Below are 19,864 nucleotides of genomic sequence, written 5' to 3'. Positions count from 1 at the left end.
CAACAAGAACAAACAAAAAATTCGGACACAATGAGGCCACAATTAAGGACCCCTTTTTTTATGCGGAGTTTTTTTGTGGAAATTACGGTACTGTTTATCTAGATTTAGGGCAAACAGATCTAGATGCGCCCTAGATCTATCTGTCCGCAACCTGTCAATGGAGATATAACTTATGTTACACGCACCCTAAAGTTAAAAAGGTGCCCCCATTCCACGACGGCTAGCCCTTTATAGCTGCCCCTAAACTCCCTCACTAATACAGGTACAGGTAGTTTAGATATTTAATTAATTTCGTTCAATAAGGAGATCACTTATCTTAACGTTCTCACGGCAGCTCTTTGCATAAACACAGTCCAGAAAGAGGAGAAAGAGCTCATAGGGCCACAGTTGGAGACCTCTCCACTTTCTGAACTTCCAGCATTGTCTATTCAGACTAAGGCACCGGAGTCTAAATACACCCTACCTCAATCTGTCCGATACCTGTCAATGGAGATATAACTTTCGTTACACGCACCCTAAAGTTAAATAGGTGCCCCCATTCCACGGCGGCTAGCCCTTGGTAGCTGACCCTAAACTCCCTCACCAATTCAGGTATAGGCAGTTTATATATATTTGGATACTTAAAGATGGTCACTTATCTCATCTTATGTTCTCATGGCAGCTTTTCCACAAAAGAATACAGTCCGCAATATGTCCAAAGGAAAAACTCGACGCGTTTCCCCCCACTAATATGTATTGGGGTTCATCAGGAGTTTCAAGGCACAATCGCCATTCTGATGCCCAGCTGCATATGTGGCAGCAGATATCCCTCAAGAGACGGTGCTTGTGGCACAAGCACCGTCTCTTGAGGGATATCTGCTGCCACATATGCAGCTGGGCATCAGAATGGCCATTGTGCCTTGAAACTCCTGATGAACCCCAATACATATTAGTGGGGGGAAACGCGTCGAGTTTTTCCTTTGGACATATTGCGGACTGTATTCTTTTGTGGAAAAGCTGCCATGAGAACATAAGATGAGATAAGTGACCATCTTTAAGTATTCAAATATATATAAACTGCCTATACCTGAATTGGTGAGGGAGTTTAGGGTCAGCTACCAAGGGCTAGCCGCCGTGGAATGGGGGCACCTATTTAACTTTAGGGTGCGTGTAACGAAAGTTATATCTCCATTGACAGGTAGCGGACAGATTGAGGTAGGGTGTATTTAGACTCCGGTGCCTTAGTCTGAATAGACAATGCTGGAAGTTCAGAAAGTGGAGAGGTCTCCAACTGTGGCCCTATGAGCTCTTTCTCCTCTTTCTGGACTGTGTTTATGCAAAGAGCTGCCGTGAGAACGTTAAGATAAGTGATCTCCTTATTGAACGAAATTAATTAAATATCTAAACTACCTGTACCTGCATTAGTGAGGGAGTTTAGGGGCAGCTATAAAGGGCTAGCCGTCGTGGAATGGGGGCACCTTTTTAACTTTAGGGTGCGTGTAACATAAGTTATATCTCTATTGACAGGTAGCGGACAGATAGATCTAGGGCGCATCTAGATCTGTTTGCCCTAAATCTAGATAAACAGTACCGTAATTTCCACAAAAAAACTCCGCATAAAAAAAAGGGGTCCTTAATTGTGGCCTCATTGTGTCCGAATTTTTTGTTTGTTCTTGTTGGTTGTGTGTATCACTCACGGTGTGAGATTAATTTGTACTTTTAAATTTATCTAATAAAAATGATGTTTTAAATATTTAATGAAGGTAGGATTGCTAGTAAAAAAAAGTAGGTAGTACTAACTGACAATATCTAGAAATGGGATTCACTGGCTAATTGGTAACAGGCTGCAATAAGTAGCAACAACTATTTAGATCCTAAATGTGCAACTCTTTACCAGGCACTCACAAGTACCTATCCCTATTTCTATAATTACATGCCAATTTGTGGCCCACAGCTTTCCCTACACTGCACATCCCTATTCTATACTATCGCTCTCCTATCTCAACTACCTATCATTAAACCTCTACCTAAGCTAACTGTCTAGCAGCCCAACCATCAGCACAAGTGGCAGCACCTTCCCTAACGTTTCACATTCACAAAATGGTGCCGACACTGCATGGCCACATTTTGCATGCAGTCGGACATGTGATTTAAGACCGCTTTACACGCAACGACATCGTTAACGCAATGTCGTTGGGGGTCACAAAATTCATGACGCACATCCGTTCTCGTTAGCAACGTCATTGCGCGTGACACGTACGAGCGACCGCTAACGATCAAAAATACTCATCTTATCGTTGATTGTTAACACGCTGTCCAGTTCCCAAATATCACTGCTGTTGCAGGACGCAGGTTGTTTGTTGTTCCTGCGGCAGCACACATCGCTATGTGTGACACCGCAGGAACGAGGAACCACATCATACCTGCGGCCGCCCGTAATGACGAAGGAAGGAGGTGGGCGGGATGTTCGACCCGCTCATCTCCGCCCCCTCCGCTTCTATTGGGCGGCCGCTTAGTGACGTTGCTGTGACGCCGAACAAACTGCCCCCTCAGAAAGGAGACGGTTCGCCGGTCACAGCAACGTTGCTAGGCAGGTAAGTAGTGTGACGGGTCCAAGCAATGTTGTGCGCCACGGGCAGCGATTTGCCCGTGACGCACAACCGACAGGGGCGGGTACACACGCTAGCGATCTCGCTAGCGAGATCGCAGCGTGTAAAGCGGCCTTTAGGCAGCCATTGACACAAGCCCTTGTGTCTGAACCTTGTGGATGTTAGCTACACCATGATTGGCTGCAGGAACATCTGCAACTAACGATAAGAAAAAAATGGCGCCTCTCGCGTCTGGCTTCTCTCGAGTCCCCACCCCTTCCACTCATTAAACACATCCCCCTATGCATCATACAGCACTACAATGCTATCCAAAAGGATAACATATTATGAGAAAAGCAATTTTTTAAAATGCAATCAGTGATCAAACAAAATCGGACATTGCCAACTTTTCGGGAAAGGGCTTGGGGTTACTGAGTACGAACGAACATGCTAAGGCTTATACCGAATTTCAAATTAGTGAACCTTTATCAAACAGGTTTGCTCATCTCTAATAAGCAGAGCCAATAAGGATGCTACAATGTATGTCCAAGAAATTCCTATATAACTAAGTGACGATATAATAAACACTTCCAATTTGGAGACAAAGAGGAAGTGACTTGTGATACCTTATTATCTCAGAGGCAGATTTTCTTATATGTATATTCATTATCTCTATATTTTAATTAGGACTACACACAAAGTATTATACGTGACATGCTGAGTTGTGACCAAACATGTTACCTCTTTCAAAAACAGCAGTTTTCCATTTCAGTCAGGAAAAAAATTACAATCATGTGCATTAGATTTAATAAATCTCCTACCTTTTACTGGTACTGTAAAAATCAGCTTTTAATTTGAATAAAAGGCATGAAAAAAACACAGCAAAAATGCAACCTGTGCACATAGCCTTAGTAGCCAGGCCATCTCTCACCATGGTTCATTATATCTATTTAAAGGAGGAATGGCAATACACCATGTTTCGGAAATTAAAACTGTGGAGAGAGAGCGCAATAGGGTCTTACCCCAAAAACATATAGGGTGAAATGCACGTGGGTTACTCACCAAGTGGAGTTGTGAAAGTCAAAACTACTGTAAGGGCATAGATAATCGGTCAACGGCAGCAGTCACCTCTCAATGGTAATAGAAATAGGTAGGAAAAGGGTAATTTCAATACCGCGCCAACGACCACTCATGAAGATGATGAAATTAATGTTACTTTATTTCATGCTCCGGTCTGGATTACGCGTTTCAGGAGGCTCTGCTCCCTTCCTCAGGACAATACAGGCACAAGAAACATCAAAATCTCATTTGTGCCTGTATTGTCCTGAGGAAGGGAGCAGAGCCTCCTGAAACGCGTAGACCAGACCTGAGCATGAAATAAAGTAACATTAATTTCATCATCTTCATGAGTGGTCGTTGGCGCGGTATTGAAATTACCCTTTTCCTACCTATTTCTAATACACCATGTTTGACACACAGAGGAGGAGCAGCAGAATACATTTTATGACAAGTATAAAAAGAATGTGATTCCTACACTGGTAAAGGATTTGCACTAAGAGCAAGTTCTGGCAAACATTTATAGGAGGGATTGCAATATACCCTAGATGACACTTAGAGCAGATCCGCAGAATAATTTTTTTTACAATTAAAAGAAAAAGTGGGACTACTACAGTGGTGAAGCCTATACACAAAGTACAAGGCCTAGCAACATTTTAAAAGAGGGATTTCAAAAGACCCTAGAAGACTCATGGAAGAGGGCCTCAGAATATTTTTTTTTGAGAATTTTGAAAAGAATTGGACTCCTACACTCCTACAGAGACTATGCAAAAAATTAAAAGAGAAATTGCAGTAAACCTGGGAAGACGTTGAAAAGGACTTTAGAATATTTTTTTTTACAATTTAAAAGAGTGGGTCTCCTACAGTGGTAAAGCCTGTGCAAGGGCTAGCAAAAATTTAAGAGGGATTGAAATACACCCCAGAAGAAACATAGAGGAGAGCCTCAGAATTTTTTTTTGACAATTTTTAAGAGTCGTACTCCTACAGAGGTAAAGCCTATGCACCAATGCAAGGCCTAGCAAAAATTTAAAGGAGGGATTGCAATACACCCTGGAATATACATAGAAGAGGGCCTCAGATTAAATATTTTGACAATTTTAAAAAGAGTGGAACTCCGACACTGGGAAAGCCTATGTAAGTGTTCAATGGAAGTGTTTGGTGTTTGAGCCTGTGGGTGGGTTGCTGCATATTTCCACGTGCATTCCAAAGCCTGGGGTGTGAGAAAAAACAAGAGGCAGTGGTGTCAACTGCAGACACTGATTGTGGACCCAGGCATTTGGCCCACTTAGTTGGGTGCTTTGATTACATATGCTTGTGTGATGCCCCTGGACTATCAGGGCCATCACAGGGCACTGCGCGTGCTTTCTCTTTAGTGTGGTATTCAAATCCTTTGTGGTACTGGGTCCCCATCTTACAGTGCTGCCTCCAACAGCAAATCAAATCCTAGGTACACTCTGCACCACACCCACTAGGCACACCAGTGGGCGGCTTGAGCGGAATAGGGTTGCCCACCTAGGGGTTAGGAAGGAGAGGTGAGGAGTGAAGAGTAGTGAAGTGCAGTAGCAAAGTTGAGGAGGTGAAGTGAGGTAGCTCACAAGCTGAGAGGAGCTCAGAGGAGGCTGAGAATAGTGGCTCCCAGGAATAGTTGACTAGGTTGCAGACGGTGGTCTGGACCTAGAGGAGTCAGACCCCCGGTCACAGGGGATTGAGGCTAGGTGCCTGGACCTGTCAAAGAGGACGGTCCGCAGCCTGGTTCTATCCCCAGTCCGGGATCAAAGGCACAGCGGGGTACACAGACCCGAGGTCGTGGGGGAAGCTTCAGGCAACCCGGCAATTAACCTGCGTAGAACGGAGCCTTTATGGACTGTTCCCACTAGCTCCAGAATCGGGGCACTAGCGCAACGAGGGGGATAGGGCCTATCATACAAGCAGCCCACTAAAATCCCAAGGGTGAGCCCTTAAGAGCAGGCTCCCACACTTAGCCACAGTGGGGAGCAGGGCCCAGCAAGTTTAAGACTACTGGGCCACTACGATGAATTTAAACTTTGTGCCAGGAGGCAGGTCACGGATCACCAGGCAGCACTGCAGGGAACGGGACCTGGACGAGCTCCCCTTTGAGAGGCAGTGGCACCCACAGACTTGGTTTACCAGATTGTCAGCATCTGGCTCAGTGAGTCCCTGAGTGATTTCCCCTTCATGGCACCCAGTAGCACCATCCAGAGTCCTGGGGCCTATCCCTACCCGTGGAGGGCAACGACACCTTGCTGCCCCACTCCATCACCCCAAGTACTCCCAACGGCAGCGGCGGTAGTCCCAGTTTCCGCACACAGCAGGTGGCATTGTGAACTATAACTCCCCTGTAAATATCCCCCCTTTTACTTTAGAGTGCGGCCCCTAAGCCCCCGGGTTGGGAGACCCTCGAGCCACGAATAAACACTACCCCTGGATCCAAGCAATTCAATCAGCTGCTGGGGCGGCACACTTGAGCTTGCTGGTGGTAGCCTGTTAGTGGTCAGGCCCCTGGTGATCCTGGTGTCCGCATTTATTTTTAAAAAAGAACCATACTGGCGAACACTTAACCTTTGGCCTGGGAACTTGCCAACCTGTGCTAATGGGAATAGTGTAATGAGCATTCCCTTTAGCCACCCTAGTACTTTTTCCTGCGAGCTGCGGTGCTGCGGTGGATCCCTCCCTCTCTACACTGCTGTCAAAGCTCTGCAATACGTTGCTAGTGGCTTGCCAAATACAAAGCAGCACTACTAGCATTTTGTGCTGCCTGGTACAATGTACTCACTGCTACGTTTTCCACAATATGTTTGTGGTCAAAGTTTGCTTGGCTTGCGCTATCAACATCTGCAAATATGTCAGCAAAACCCAAAATCACAAAAAAGCCAGTTGTTAACAGACATGGATGTGTTTGGGTGTGGTATTGTCAGTGGTGAGCGACAAGGCACTGAGTCTGTGTCAGAAGCTTGATGCACCCACTATGTTCCTTGCAAAATTCCCAGTCTGGAACGTAAAAATGTGTTGAAGCCAGAAGAGCAAGAGCAGATTCTGCCTTGGATGGCAGACAAGGCCTTGTTTCATTTCTCAAGCAGCAACCAATCTTCCACGACCACACAGTCTACTGTGGATACACAGAAGGTTGGCCCATCCAATCCTCACCCCATCATCATTCACAGGAGACATATGACCCCAAGCTTGGCCACTTTGACGATCTGTTTTGTATGTATCCTTTGGTCGGCTATGGCCTCTCACCTTGCAGCATTGGAGAGGGATGTGAAGGGTAGAGTTGAGCAATGTTCGAGGTTCGCCAATTTCATGTTCTAGTGATTTTTGGGGGTGCTCATGATCGAACTCGAATGCGAGCTTTTTGCTAAAAGCTCGATAGCTCGAGTTACATTCAATATCGATCAGCAAAAAGCATAGCTAGTTACTAGCTGGCTTTTCATTGTAATAGTGTGAGTCACTGTGATTCACAATAATATCAAATTTCAGAGTATAGTGTGCGGGGGGGACGCGGTTTAGATCTATGATTCACTGCTGAGAGAAGGCCGATCGCCATTTTTTTTTTCCTAAGCGCGCGTGCAGTGGAGCGGGCCAGGATGTCAGCCAATCACAGACACACACACAGCTGTGCATTTTTGCCAAACAAGCAAGGGCATGTGTCATAGGCTGTGAATGTCACATGTCCTTGCCTTATAAAATATGGCCATTTTCCCTGTCGCCGCCATTATCTCCTTTCTGCGTGTGGGTGACAGTCACCGCTCACACTGCTTCCGCCGATCCTGATGTGTGTGCTATAGACATAGTGCAAGCTACACAGTGCTGGAGGGATTAGGGACTGCTTGTTATTTCAGCCCTTTTCAGGGCAGATTTCCAGGCGTTCATAGCCATAGCTACTAGGCAGGACTGTGCAAACGCTGTGTACAGCCTTAGATAACAGCGTCTGTGTACCTCAGCTCAGGGAATTCCTTGCTACATTTCATCATTAGGAGGGATAGAAAGTGAGGCTTCCTTTCCTGTCCTGGTACCCACAGAACCCGGGCACTGTACCCACCTACACACTTTTGCAACGCTATTTTATTTGCCCAAAGAGCTGACACCTTTTCTGCCATCCTAAAAGTGTCTGGAATACTAAATTAGTGTTCCTTTCCTGTCCACTGACCCACAGAACCCAGGCACTGTACCCACCTGCCCACTTTTGCCACGCTATTTTATTTGCCCAAAAAGCTGACACTTTTTCTGCCGTCTTAAAAGTGTCTGGAATACAAAGTTAGTGTTCCTTTCCTGTCCACTGACCCACAGAACCTGGGCACTGTACCCACCTGCCCACTTTTGCCACGCTATTTTATTTGTCCAAAGAGCTGACACTTTTTCTGCCATCCTAAAAGTGTCTGGAATACTAAGTTAGTGTTCCTTTCCTGTCCACTGACCCACAGAACCCGGGCACTGTACCCACCTGCCCACTTTTGCCACGCTATTTTATTTGCCCAAAGAGCTGACACTTTTTCTGCCATCCTAAAAGTGTCTGGAATACAAAGTTAGTGGTCCTTTCCTGTCCACTCACCCACAGAACCCGGGCACTGTACCCACCTGCCCACTTTTGCCACGCTATTTTATTTGCCCAAAGAGCTGACACTTTTTCTGCCATCCTAAAAGTGTCTGGCATACTAAGCTAGTGTTCCTTTCCTGTCCACTGACCCAAAGAACCCGGGCACTGTACCCACCTGCACACTTTTGCCACGCTATTTTATTTGCCCAAAGAGCTGACACTTTTTCTGCCATCCTAAAAGTATCTGGAATACTAAGTTAGTGTTCCTTTGCTGCCAAGCAAGGTACACCACATGTGCATTCTACACTCCTCCATTTCTGCTACGCAATTTTAATTTACAAAAGTGCTGACATTTTTAGGGGCATACTACAATTGTCTGGGATACTACCTTAGTGTTCCTTTGCTGCCAAGCAAGGTACAACACATGTGCATTCTACACTTCTGTCCATTTCTACTATGCAATTATTAACTGCAGGTAGTCCAGCCAATCTGTGACGAAGGTGCAGGCGTGGATATAATGTTGCATTCATCCAATGGTGGTTCTCTCGATGTCTGACAGAGCTCAACAATACCATGTTTCCACTTCCAAAACAACTGACGACCTGGCAATCACACTCCCTGTTGCGGGTAAAGGGGTGGAAGTTCAGCGTGAAAAAACATGTGTGACTGCTGTCCCCACAGTCACAGAGGATGAAGAGCACGCAGATGCACTTGATGGGGAAGGCGGTGGTTGCACAGCCCCGCTAGGCCGCATTGTAGCACAGTGAAATTCCCATTGCGACTTATGCTTCATTTAAAGTCGTGTACAGGGTAGGCTCCCCAGTATGTAGCAAAACCACGCAACAGGAAAAGGACTCTAGGCAGTTGGGTTGATAAATGATTGTTTAACTTTCCCAAAACAAACAATAAGAACCATGCATAAAACTGAAAGAATAGAACAATCTATTCAGTTGCCTACTACCTGGTAATCCCTCAGCGTAGAAGGAGTAAGTGTGTGTGTGTGTGTGTGTGTGTGTGTGTGTGAACACAACTTACCAGTGGCGCATCACAAGAGCTTACAACTTATCTACCTAAACATAGACAAAACCCATTCCTCCACCTGAATACCCTTGTTAGCTGAAGCCTCACAGATAAGGCAGATGATAACAGTGTGAATGCAAACCACACAGCTCAGCAACACAGTCATGGAAATCTTGTAAAGCAACAGTCAATGCAAACATGTGTCGCTGTCCCTCTATGATTTAAACTGTAAGTGACAATTTGATAGTGCAGAGGCAGCAAGTCTTAAGGGGGCTTTACACGCTACGATATCGCCTTTAAAAAGTCGTCGGGGTCATGTCGTTTCTGACGCACATCCGGCCTTTTGATCAATATCTTTGTGTGAAACGTCCTTGCGATTGTGAACGAGCGCGAAATTGTTCAAAATAGCTCTCCGTGGAGAGCTCGTTCAAAGGTCAAAAATCGTCATAGGCCGTTTGGAATTGTTCGTTCTAGTGCTTTTATCGTCTCAAGTTGTTTCGTGTGAAGCTTTTGCAACATCAACAATATCGCACATGCGTGCGTCATCAACGACATGGTTGATCTAGAAACGTCACATTAATCCACTACACACGTGCATTGCTTGCTTAAATTAACTTGTCAGTTTCATTGGTTCTATGTTGTGTATAAAGAGCGTGATTATTGACGTGGGATAGTCGCCGATACTTCCATCTTGAGTGGTGTCTATATCATCTCTACGATTCTGCGTTTGTCAACATTGTGAACTGCATTAATTATGGTAATTATTTGGTTACATGTGGATGTTATTTTCATGTAACCCAGAAAATGTTATTTTGTCTTTTAAAATATTATTTTAAATTTTTCTTTATTTTTGCATGCACAGAAGAGAAAATAACCGGTAATGTAAGAACTGCATACTTAACAACCCTTCGAAAACAAATTAAAAATGCTCAATGAACAACAACAGAATTTAGTATGTGCAACATTACTAACAACTGCTGCAATTGCAGTAGAAGAAATTGAGGCACAATTAAGGCAACAAAACAAACGCCGTCGCATGTGGGCAAGACAGTGGTTGTTAAAGAGGGACCAATACAGCCACATCAACCTAATACACAGTTTGCGTGAAAACAACCCACAGGATTTTCGTAATTATTTGAGAATGTCTGAGGCTACATTCCTGTTCCTGGTTCAACGTATAACACCATACAGTGCCTACAAGTAGTATTTAACCCCCTGCAGATTTAGCAGGTTTGATAAGATGCAAATAAGTTAGAGCCTGCAAACTTCAAACAAGAGCAGGATTTATTAACAGATGCATAAATCTTACAAACCAACAAGTTATGTTGCTCAGTTAAATTTTAATAAATTTTCAACATAAAAGTGTGGGTCAATTATTATTTAACCCCTAGGTTTAATATTTTGTGGAATAACCCTTGTTTGCAATTACAGCTAATAATCATCTTTTATAAGACCTGATCAGGCCGGCACAGGTCTCTGGAGTTATCTTGGCCCACTCCTCCATGCAGATCTTCTCCAAGTTATCTAGGTTCTTTGGGTGTTTCATGTGGACTTTAATCTTGAGCTCCTTCCACAAGTTTTCAATTGGGTTAAGGTCAGGAGACTGACTAGGCCACTGCAACACCTTGATTTTTTCCCTCTTGAACCAGGCCTTGGTTTTCTTGGCTGTGTGCTTTGGGTCGTTGTCTTGTTGGAAGATGAAATGACGACCCATCTTAAGATCCTTGATGGAGGAGCGGAGGTTCTTAGCCAAAATCTCCAGGTAGGCCGTGCTATCCATCTTCCCATGGATGCAGACCAGATGGCCAGGCCCCTTGGCTGAGAAACAGCCCCACAGCATGATGCTGCCACCACCATGCTTGACTGTAGGGATGGTATTCTTGGGGTCGTATGCAGTGCCATCCAGTCTCCAAACGTCACGTGTGTGGTTGGCACCAAAGATCTCGATCTTGGTCTCATCAGACCAGAGAACCTTGAACCAGTCTGTCTCAGAGTCCTCCAAGTGATCATGAGCAAACTGTAGACGAGCCTTGACATGACGCTTTGAAAGTAAAGGTACCTTACGGGCTCGTCTGGAACGGAGACCATTGCGGTGGAGTACGTTACTTATGGTATTGACTGAAACCAATGTCCCCACTGCCATAAGATCTTCCCGGAGCTCCTTCCTTGTTGTCCTTGGGTTAGCCTTGACTCTTTGGACAAGCCTGGCCTCGGCACGGGTGGAAATTTTCAAAGTCTGTCCAGGCCGTGGAAGGCTAACAGTAGTTCCATAAGCCTTCCACTTCCGGATGATGCTCCCAACAGTGGAGACAGGTAGGCCCAACTCCTTGGAAAGGGTTTTGTACCCCTTGCCAGCCTTGTGACCCTCCACGATCTTGTCTCTGATGGCCTTGGAATGCTCCTTTGTCTTTCCCATGTTGACCAAGTATGAGTGCTGTTCACAAGTTTGGGGAGGGTCTTAATTAGTCAGAAAAGGCTGGAAAAAAGAGATAATTAATCCAAACATGTGAAGCTCATTGTTTTGTGCCTGAAATACGTCTTAATACTTTAGGGGAACCAAACAGAATTCTTGTGGTTTGAGGGGTTGAATAATAAATGACCCTCTGAATAAACTTTTCACAATTTAAAAAAAAAATAAAAAAAGAAACAACATTCTTTTTTGCTGCAGTGCATTTCACACTTCCAGGCTGATCTACAGTCCAAATGTCACAATGCCAAGTTAATTCCGAATGTGTAAACCTGCTAAATCTGCAGGGGGTTGAATACTACTTGTAGGCACTGTATATCAAACGTCAGGACACAGTGATGAGAAAAGCAATTCCTGTGGAAGAAAGACTTGGTGTAACATTGCGATTTCTTGCTACAGGAAGAAGTTTAACAGATTTGCAATATTCCTCAAGCATATCACGGTCTCTGTTAAGCACCCTCATCCCTGAAACCTGTCAAGCCATCATTGACTGTCTATGTGATTATATGCAATTTCCTAAAAACCAAGCAGACTGGCTGGCTATTGCATCTTATTTTGAAAAATGTTGGCAATTCCCAAATTGTGGCGGCGCAATAGACGGCAAACATGTGCGCATCCAGCAGCCACACAATAGTGGTTCTTTTTTTTATAATTATAAGGGTTATTTTAGTGTTATATTATTTGCTGTAGTAAATGCAAATTATGAGTTTATTTATGTTGATGTAGGCATAAATGGGCGTTTCTCGGACGGAGGAGCCCTGGATTATACCGAGTTTGGCCGCAGATTAAATAATGATTCTTTATTTTTGCCATCCAATGATCAGACAATTGGAAATTTGAACTTTAATTTTGTAGCAGATGAGGCATTTCCTTTGCAAAAAAATTTATTAAGGCCCTGTCCACATGTGAGTTTAAAATGTAGTACGTCGTATTTTCAACTACCGCCTTTCCAGGGCAAGGAGTGTTGTTGAAAACGCATTTGGGATATTGTCTGTTTCGAATTTTTCACACTGCGATTAATTTAAAACTTGATTCAATTGACCGTGTAATCCTAGCCTGCTGTGTGTTGCACAATTTACTTAGAAAGTTGGATGTTCATCAATACACACCAGCAGGCTTTGATGACACAATCAATAATCAAACAGGTGAAATCGTGCCAGGTGTTTGGCATCAGGAATCCACGTCTTTGGAATCCCTTCATCATTTACCCTTAAGTGGGCGTGCACGCCATGAAATTAAGTTGAATCGCGAAAATTATTTGAATTATTTCATTGGGCCGGGATTTGTACATTGGCAGAATGACTTAGAATAATGTTTGAATTCTTGATCTTACAATTCAAAACTAAGCTTAAAAAAATTAATGACCTAACATGTTAGAATGTGTGTTTAAATTAGTTCATCAAAAGACATGTATGTTTTTTTTATAATTTTTTTTTTTTAAAGAATGTAATAAATTTTATTGGTGACCATTAACTAATTTTATAATTTGTCGAAAAATTTATTAACGGCATTATTGTTTTAGTAAAAACTTAAAAAAATGTATTAACAAATTATGGAAACAAAAATATAAATTTGTTATCTTAAGTTTAAAGTAATTATTTAGCATAATTGTAAGAATATCAAAGATTCCTAAATTGAAAAATAAAACAATATACATTGATTTAACAAATTTAAAATAAAAATCAATTTAATTTACAAATAAATGCATGTGTCTGCAGCCTATTTCTCTTGCCTTTGTGTGTTTTTTCTGCAGGTATATTCATTGTCTATATCTCAGCCAGTATTTGTCGAACACCTATCTCTCTGAAAAATTAAAGATGGCGAATTCTTCACGAGCAAGCATTTGGGGCCAATGCAAAATAGAATTTATGGTAGAATGCCTGGATGAATGGGACTTTGAGTGCATACGTAAATATGACAGGCCCATGGCGCATAAAAGGGCAGTATTACGCCATGTGCAACGCGGCCTGAAAAAAAATTATGGAGTAATGCGCACCATAACTCAAATCAGGAAGAAATGGTCTGATTTAAAGTTTAGATCTTGGAGTCGAGTTGTGAAGATACGTACCCGATTACATAGATTAGCAGGTAACAATTGTTTATTTCTTGTTGTGGTTTGAATTTAGCATTAATGATTATTTAATGACAAAATGTTAATTACATCATATTCTACAATTATTCTTTATTTAGCCCGGCAAAATAAAGAGCAGGAGGATAAAGATGATTCTGAGGCTGCAACCCATCATGCCTCAAATGTTAATGAAACGCCTCACAACACACCCAGCCCAAACATCTCAGGCAGTGAGACCAATGGTATATGTTAATTTTTTAAGCTAATTGACAGAAAGATCATTACTGTACACAAATGCCCAAAAAGTAATTTACCATAATTGCCCCTGACATTATCATTTCTATATGTCACTCTATCAGACTTGAACTAGGAATTAAGCTCCAGATCTCCGACCAATGTTGATGAAGATGAGGATAATATATTAAGACGTATGTTAATTTTTTTTTTTTTTTTTTAAATTTAAAAAAAAAATCATAAAAAAAATAATAAATCTCTGTGTATCCTTAATACTGAAAGACCATCATATCAAGAAGTCCTAGAATCAGGAGTTCGTTTGTTAGAAGCTGCCAATGAACATTTAATATTGTTACAAAAAATAAATGTTTAGTTTACTGTTGGTTCTAATTATTTTTGGGATAAAAAAAACAACTATTTCTATTTTCTTTTTGTTCCTGAAGCAAGCTATAATAATATTATTAAAATATAATAATGATAAGACACAAAGTTTAAATTTCAAATAATGTTTTTTATTCTATATATGTTACTGATTTTAATAAAACTTGAAAAATTTTAGACAAACAAAAAACAAACATTGCGTCATACCTTACTTTTTGGTTGCATGTAATTTAACTCTAAAAAATATTAGCATTTATTTTATAACTTTTTTTTATTATGTACACAAAAGGAAAAAAACACAAACAAAAAAAAAATGGTGATTATAAACATCAAGTGGATATTACATACACACCATTTGATATAAACTGATACTTACACAAGATTAGCATTACATATTTATATATTTAATCATCATTTGCGAATGGTTTTTTTTATTTATTTGTTTTACGTGTTTTTTTTTTAACACACAAGTGGTTTGGTGTGTAGCAATAGGAGAAGTTTCTACAACAGGTGGCTCCACATTTGCAGCCATTAGATCAGCATTATCAAACTCAGACTCGAGTGGAGTGATAAATGAGATACATGTATTCTCATTTAATCTCCCCTCTTGGCCGGCATGCATCACCGAAAGCATTATTCTCTGCGCATGCATGACTTGTTCAGGTGACATTTTTTAAAACAAATCATCAATCATTTGGGCATAACCACTCACAGGATCTTTTTTTGCGTTTTCCAGAATATTTTTGGACATTTCTACTAGCTGGGCAACACCTGTGAGTGTTGATGAATGCCTTTTCCTTTGCCTAAGTGGTCTGCGATAAACTTGAGATGGCCCAGGTGTGTCAGTAATATTGCTTGTTTGCGTTGGTAATGAGTCTGAAGTTATCTCTTCATTTGCCGATATTTCAAGAGAATCCTCCAAGTCAGAAAAAATAGTTGGTTCCTAATTTACAAATATATTATCATAAATATAAAGATGATGTTTTAGCCATTCATAATCAAAATCTTTTGTTTCATAAAAACATTTTGAAAATATGATTGGAAAGTGAGTCTTGATATTAGCCACTTTATTGATCCACATTTTTTTTTGTATTTTAAATAATATTTTGCGATATTTTGCTTTAAAATTAGAAAGTTGTGTAAAATGTTTAAATTTTTTGCCTGATTACACAACCCAAAAAAAATTGTTTGAAAAACAAAAAAACTTTTCTAAGATCAAAAAATGTGGAGTTTGAAAAACATTTACAACATATTTTTAAAAATACTACAAACACATTATGCTAACAAAAAAAAATAAAAATTTACCTATTCAGGAAGTTCAATAGCCGGAATAACAACAGGATTTATTGGTAGTGGTGGTATGACACTCATTGATTGTCGGGGCATTTCTTGATCTCTAGTGAACATTAACAGGTCAAAGTACCACAGTCGGGGTTACATAAATGGATTCTGCAGCAGCACCTGAGCGTTTGCTTTCTTCTACTTTGGGGATAGGGGAAAATATGTGTAACTGGGTTAAAAACTGGCTCAGTGATAGGAAACAAAGGGTGGTTATTAATGGTACGTACTCGGACTGGGTCTCAGTTCATAGTGGGGTACCACAGGGGTCAGTATTGGGCCCGCTTCTTTTCAACATATTTATAAATGACCTTGTTGGGGGCATGCGGAGTAGAATTTCAATATTTGCAGATGATACTAAACTCTGCAGGGTAATCAATACAGAGGAGGATAATTTTATATTACAGGGAGATTTATGTAAATTGGAGGATTGGGCTGAGAAGTGGCAATTGAAGTTTAATGTAGATAAATGTAAGGTCATGCACTTGGGTAGAGGAAATAACATTTATGATTATGTACTTAATTGTAGAACACTGGGTAAAACAGACACAGAAAAAGACTTGGGTGTATTGGTGGATGGTAAACTTCACTTTAGTGGACAGTGTCAGGCAGCTGCTGCCAGGGCTAATAAAATAATGGGATGTATTAAAAGAGGTATAAGTGTTCATGAAAAAAATATAGTTCTACCTCTGTACAAGTCACTAGTGCGACCGCACTTAGAATGCTGTGTACAATTCTGGTCACCGATATATAAGAAGGACATAGCTGAACTGGAAAGGGTGCAGAGAAGAGCCACCAAGATTATTAGAGGAATGGGTGGGCTGCAATACCAAGACAGGTTATTAAACTTGGGGTTATTTAGTTTGGAAAAACGAAGGCTTAGGGGGGATCTAATCACAATGTATAAATATATGAGGGGACAGTACAGAGACCTTTCCAAAGATCTTTTTACACCTAGGCCTGTGACTGGAACACGGGGGCATCCGCTACGTCTTGAGGAAAGAAGGTTTAATCATAATCACAGACGAGGATTCTTTACTGTACGAGCAGTGAGACTATGGAACTCTCTGCCGCATGATGTTGTAATGAGTGATTCACTACTAACATTTAAGCAGAGCCTGGATGCCTTTCTTGAAAAATTTAATATTACCAGCTATGTATATTAGATTTTATGACAGGGTATTGATCCAGGGAACTAGTCTGATTGCCGGATGTGGAGTCAGGAAGGAAATTTTTTCCCCATTGGAACTTGTTTGCCACATTGGGGTTTTTTTGCCTTCCTCTGGATCAACATGTTAGGCTACGGGTTGAACTAGATGGACTTAGAGTCTCCCTTCAACCTTAAAAACTATGATACTATGATACTTTGTTAAGTTCTTTTTTAAATACAGTTCTAATTGCCTGAATTTTCTTCTTAATAATACATTCATTGAATTGTTCATCAGGATGATATTCTGAACATATGGAAACCAACTTGCCATAAGCTTCTTTTTTTAAATGCTTGTTACTGTATGATGGGGATTTTACACGCCACAAACATTCATTTTGACGATACTACGCAATGAAATCACGCATGAAATCCTCACTTGATAACGGCATTTTACCTACGCATAAAAGGTTTAAAGACTTTAGAACTAATAAAACGTTACTAAATTCATATCTTAGCAGATACAAATTAAGTAGTTATATTGCACCTTAGGTAAATGCATACAAAACATTTTTTTTTTTTTTTGGGCTTTGGAAAGCAACCTCATTGACAAATATTTTCCCACATTATCAAAAATTCGAAAACCTATGAGTCATTAAACTGAGAAGACAAAAGAAGTAAAATAACAATAATGTATACGAAGATACAATCACAATGACCTACCTTACACAAGATGCCAAGAAGACACAATAAACACAGCCAGCGTACTGCTTTTTAATGCTATAGAAGCAATCAAGCCTGGAACATGTGCGAATGATGTTAAATTGAACGCACATGTGTAATTTCTGATGGCGTGTGGAAAGGTGGCTGATGGGTACTTAAATGACGAATAACAAGATGAAGGTCGGATTGAAAAAAAAACGTGTGAAACTAAACAAACTACCAAATACGATATGCTGAACAACCATAAACAATTAACGACTTATGTGCGATTGTTGCGTGTGACATTATTAGACGACAAAAACGCAAATTGAAAAAGGTTGATGGAAAACATGGGCGTGGCTAATTGTTTGTCATCGCTAACGATATTGATTGAAATATCGTAGCGTGTAAAGCCCCCTTTATTGTCTATATAGTCGGCCTAACCAGAACAGATATGTGTTTTGCAAATAAAGCAAAGTGTTGCATGCACGCATTACTGTGTGGGCCCAGCCTACCGTACCCGGGTACTGTGGTGTCCATTTGCCATAAATACAGACTTTACGCTCCTCTCACGGTAAACAGTATAGACAGCACCGGAAGAATGTCGGTCTGTGGCACAGGATGCTGCTCACAGGCGTTACGGTCCTCCTCACCAAACTCCAACACAACTCCCCTCACAATTGACTGGTGTTTCCGCGGTGGCTTCTTGCAGTAACACACACCTTTAGCTTTTCCTTCTGTTCATAGACAGCATCTCCAAGGCCACAGCCGAAGACCGTTTTGCTATTGCTATAGTGACCAAACAGACAAAGGCAGATGCAAAAAAACAGCAGCCCCTTGTGTGTAGTCTGCAACAATGCATGCAATGAACGGCAAATAAGCATGTTGCATTCACAGTGGATAAAGCTGATCAATACACCCTCATGCTATCAATTCATGTGACACTTGTGACACATGTGACATTTCATGGACCAGGTACTCTAAATAGTGAGTTTTTGGCCTCTACTTAGAGATTGGTGACAAATCTTACAGATTTCATGACTTGGGTGATCCTTTGCGATGTCAAAAAAGCCCCAGGCTAGGCAAGGCTTAGAGCCCATGCGACCTACAGAGCCACCACTTCTGCTCAGAGACAGAATTGTGGCCGAGGATTCAATTGTCGACGTGCTTCCAGTACTTTGTCTCTGTCCAGGAAGACGCAACGTAACCTCGTCGTCAGTAGCATCCTCCTCCACCTCCTCTGCTGACCTCATAGACTGGGTGACTTTGGTTTGACAGAAAGTGGGGTCTCTAACCTCATCATCACCCTGTGTGTTTTCATTCCCCTCGTCCTGAGTCCTCCGAGACAACCTCTTTCTGCCCTGACCGAATAGTAAAGTTGTCGTTCCAATCAGGTATCTGAGTCTCCTCATCATGTTCCCCATTGTCTCCACCAGGAGGATTTACTGTTTGGTAATGAGGGTGTACATTATGCTCAGCACCTTCTTCATCGGGGCCTGGATCCGATGCACAAAGCTTCTGGGCATCTGTGCAGATCATTTCCCCTGTCTCCTGGAACTCGCTGCCTCAACACGACAGATTATCTGCTACACCCGCAAGCTTCAAATGGAAACTGAAAACTCATCTGTTCAGAAATGACTATAACCTTCAATGACCCCACCACCATGGGCAGCTGCCGCCCAACCTCCACCCCACCTACTGTCTGCTCCCCAAAATCCTTTAGAAAGTAATCCCACAAGGGCAGGGCCCTCTTCCCTCTGTACCAGTCTGTCTATTGTTACTTGTATATGTATTCTGTATGTAACCCCCTTCTCATGTACAGCACCATGGAATCAATGGTGCCCTATAAATAAATATAATAATAACTTCCTTGTCTGTACTCACTGCAGCTTTGGAGCAGACCTCTGATTCCCAGGCTATAGTGTGACTGAACAGCTCTGCAGACTCAACCATCTCTGTTACCCCATACTCAGCAGGGCTGTTGGAAACTTGAGAGCTGTTAGGAAGCAAGTGCAATTGGGTTGACACCACAGAGGAATGTAGGATTTGGGATATTGAACTTGAGGTGGAGGAGAGGCCACTTTATGGAGCACTTGAGATACATTGAAGCAGATGCTGTTTTGGTGCCTCATCTACATTTGCTAGTGATGGTCGTGTCCGTGAACAAAGGGATCATATCAGATTATCCAAGGGAAGAAGTACACCTGTTATTTTGGCAGGTATTTGTTGTTATGAATCAGTGCCGATAGTAAACGCAAGCAGCTTGCTGCGGTTCCAGTTGCGCCCAGGCTTCAGCTGCCATTTTGGGCTGTGCCTCGCGTTGCCC

Source organism: Anomaloglossus baeobatrachus, chromosome 10, assembly GCF_048569485.1.
Source record: "Anomaloglossus baeobatrachus isolate aAnoBae1 chromosome 10, aAnoBae1.hap1, whole genome shotgun sequence".
Taxonomy (NCBI): domain Eukaryota; kingdom Metazoa; phylum Chordata; class Amphibia; order Anura; family Aromobatidae; genus Anomaloglossus; species Anomaloglossus baeobatrachus.
The sequence above is the reverse complement of the archived record's forward strand: the minus strand, read 5'-3'. Positions refer to the sequence as shown.